Source organism: Arachis hypogaea, chromosome 15 (assembly GCF_003086295.3).
Source record: "Arachis hypogaea cultivar Tifrunner chromosome 15, arahy.Tifrunner.gnm2.J5K5, whole genome shotgun sequence".
Lineage (NCBI taxonomy): Eukaryota > Viridiplantae > Streptophyta > Magnoliopsida > Fabales > Fabaceae > Arachis > Arachis hypogaea.
Window position 1 is genome coordinate 69,902,044 of NC_092050.1, and position 3,895 is coordinate 69,905,938.

Below are 3,895 nucleotides of genomic sequence, written 5' to 3' on the forward strand. Positions count from 1 at the left end.
TCACGAGTGTTGGGTGCAGTGACAGTGTGCAAAAGAATAATTGTATTCTATTCTGACATGAGTGGGAACCGACAGATGATTAGCCCTATGTAACTCGTAGCCGGACCATTTTCACTGAGAGGACTGACGGTAGCCATTGACAAAAGAAATTCTTTTTAATTATTTTAAAATTTTTAGTTTTATTTAAAAGTTTGTTTTTGAAAAATTTTCCCCTTCTCACCTCCTTCTATTTAAGGAATAACACTTCCCCTCTATTAGAAATTCAGACTCTCTCCTTCTTTATATGTTCGAATTCTTCTCTGTGTACCTCATCCCTCTATTCCTATTTTCCTCTGACACTTCAAGGAATCTCTATACTGTGACATAGAGGATTCCATACTTTCTTGTTCTCTTCTCTTTCATATGAGCAGGAACAAGGACAAAGGCATTCTTGTTGAAGCTGATCCTGAACCTGAAAGGACCTCGAAGAGAAAGCTAAGAGAAGCTAAAGCACAACTCTCTGGAGAGGACCTAACAGAAATTTTCAGAAAAGAAGAAGACATGGCAGCCGAAAATAACAACAATGCCAACAATGCAAGGAAGGTGCTTGGTGACTTTACTGCACCTACTCCCGACTTCTATGGGAGAAGCATCTCTATTCCTGCCATTGGAGCAAACAACTTTGAGGTTAAGACTCAATTAGTTTCTCTGATGCAACAGAATTGCAAGTTTCATGGACTTCCATTGGAAGATCCTCATCAGTTTTTGGCTGAATTTTTGCAAATCTGTGACACTGTTAAGACCAATGGAGTTAATCCCGAGATCTACAGGCTATTGCTTTTCCCCTTTGCTGTAAGAGACAGAGCTAGAATATGGTTGGACTCATAACCTAAGGAAAGCCTGAACTCTTGGGAAAAGCTAGTCAATGCCTTCTTGGCAAAGTTTTTTCCACCTCAAAAACTGAGTAAGCTTAGAGTGGAAGTCCAAACCTTTAGACAGAAGGAAGGTGAATCCCTCTATGAAGCTTGGGAAAGATACAAGCAATTGATCAGAAGGTGTCCTTCTGACATGCTTTCAGAATGGAGCATCATAAGTATCTTCTATGATGGTCTGTCTGAGTTATCCAAGATGTCATTGGACAGCTCTGCTAGAGGATCCCTTCATCTGAAGAAGACGCCTGCAGAAGCTCAGGAACTCATTGAAATGGTTGCAAACAACCAGTTCATGTACACTTCTGAAAGAAATCCTGTGAACAATGGGATAACTCAAAAGAAAGGAGTTCTTGAAATTGATACTCTGAATGCCATATTGGCTCAGAATAAAATATTGACTCAGCAAGTCAATATGCTTTCTCAGAGTCTGACAGGATTGCAAGCTGCATCCAACAGTAATAAAGAAGCATCTTCTGAAGAAGAAGCTTATGATCCTGAGAACTCTGCAATGGAAGAGGTGAATTACATGGGAGAATCCTATAGAAACACCTATAATCTTTCATGGAGAAATCATCCAAATCTCTCATGGAAGGACCAACAAAAGCCTCAACAAGGCTTCAACAACAATAATGGTGGAAGAAATAGGTTTAGCAATAGCAAACCTTTTCCATCATCTTCTCAGCAACAAACAAAGAACTCTGAGCATAGTCGTTCTGGCTTAGCAACAATAGTCTCTGATCTATCTAATACCACTCAAAGTTTTATGACTGAAATAAGGTCCTCCATTAGAAATTTGGAGGCACAAGTGGGTCAGCTGAGTAAGAGAATTACTGAAACTCCTCCTAGCACTCTCCTAAGCAATACAGAAGAAAATCCCAATAGAGAGTGCAAAGCCATAACCAAGACCAACATGGCCGAACCTGGAGAGAGTGAGGAGGACATGATTCCCAGTGAGAAAAACCTCATGGGATGTCCTCTGAATGAAAAGAAGTCCCCCTTTGAGGAACCATGGGAATTTGAGGCTCATACAGAGACCATAGAGATTCCATTGAATCTGCTTCTGCCATTCATGAGCTCTGATGAGTATTCTTCCTCTGAAGAGGATGAAGATATTACTGAAGAGCAAGTTGATAAATACCTTGGAGCAATCATGAAGCTAAATGCTAAGTTATTTGGTAATGAGACTTGGGAGGATGAACCCCCCTTGCTCACCAAAGAACTGAACGACTTTACTAGGCAGACACTACCTCAGAAGAAACCGGATCCTGGAAAGTTCTCAATACCTTGTACCATAGGCACCATGACCTTTGAGAAGGCTCTGTGTGACCTGGGGTCAAGTATAAACCTCATGCCACTCTCTGTAATGGAGAAACTAGGAACCCTTAAGGTGCAAGCTGCAAGAATCTCACAAGAGATGGAAGAAAATTCAAGGAAACAGGCTTATGGACCTGTAGAGGATGTTTTGGTGAAGGTTGAAGGCCTTTACATCCCTACTGACTTCATAATCCTGGACACTGGGAAGAATAGGGATGAATCCATCATCCTTGGCAGACCCTTCCTAGCCACAGTAAAAGCTGTGATTGATGTTGACAGAGGAGAGTTGGTCATTCAAGTGAATGAGGACTACCTTGTGTTTAAGGCTCAATGATCTCCTTCTGTACACATGGAAAAGAAGCATGATAAGCTTCTCTCAATGCAGAGTCAAACAGAGCCCCCACATTCAAACTCTAAGTTTGGTGTTGGGAGGCCATCATCGTGCTCTGAGTATCTGTGAGGCTCCATGAGAGCCCACTGTCAAGCTATTGATATTAAAGAAGCGCTTGTTGGGAGGCAACCCAATCTTTACTTATCTATGTTAAATTTCTATTTTCCATTGTTATTTTATGTTTTCTTTAGGATGATGATTGTGTGGAGTCACAAAAACAAAAGCCAAAATCAAAAACAGCATTGAAAACAGCACACCCTGGAGGATGAGCTTACTGGCATTTAAACGCCAGTAAGGGTAGCAGAATGGGCGTTAAACGCCCAGTCTGGCACCATTCTGGGTGTTTGACGCCAGAAAAGGGCACCAGACTGGCGTTTAACGCCAGAATGGGAAGACAAATTGGCGTTTAACGCTAGAAATGGGAGAAAAGCTGGCGTTAAACGCCAGAAATGGGCAGCAACCTGGCGTTTAACGCCAGGATTGGCACTCATAGGGGCGTTTACACGCCAAAATGGTGCAGGGATGAGAAATTCTTGACACCTCAGGATCTGTGGACCCCACAGGATCCCCACCTACCTTAACTCTCTCTCTCTCTTCTTCACACCTTCCCATAAGACCCTTCCCCAAATACCCCTCACCAATCACTTCCATTTCTCTTCCCCATCACCTCTTCACCAATCACCTCCACCCACTCTTCCCAAAAAAAAAACCCCACTCACCTCACAATTCAAATTCAAATCCCTTCCGTCCCAAACCCAACCCCTAATACACGAACACTAACCCTCTCTCCTCTCCTATATAAACCCCTCTTCACTCCTTCATTTCCACATATCACAAACACTACTTCTCCCCTTGGCCGAACCACTAAACCCCCTCCATCTCCTCTATTTCTTCTCCTTCTCCATCCTTCTTTCTTCTTTTGCTCGAGGACGAGCAAACCTTCTAAGTTTGGTGAGGTAAAAGCATTGCTTTTTGTTTTTCCATAACCATTTATGGCACCTAAGGCCGGAGAAAACTCTAGAAAGAGGAAAGGAAAGGCAAAAGCTTCCACCTCTGAGTCATGGGAGATGGAGAGATTCATCTAAAAAGGTCCATCAAGAGCACTTCTATAAAGTTGTGGCCAAGAAGAAGGTGATCCCGGAGGTCCCTTTCATGCTCAAAAGGAATGAGTATCCGGAGATCCGACATGAGATTCGAAAAAGAGGTTGGGAAGTTCTCACCAACCCCATTCAACAAGTCAGAATCTTAATGGTTCAAGAGTTCTATGCTAATGCATGGG

General features: G+C 42.6%; 1 non-coding gene across 1 annotated transcript; it reads right to left on the reverse strand.

Annotated features, from left to right (window-relative positions):
* Window positions 1–945: 945 nt before the first annotated feature.
* LOC112752624 (small nucleolar RNA R71) lies at window positions 946–1,053 on the reverse strand. Its single transcript, XR_003177051.1, has one exon. It is a non-coding gene; the product is annotated as a small nucleolar RNA R71 (small nucleolar RNA).
* Between the last annotated feature and the right edge of the window lie 2,842 nt (window positions 1,054–3,895).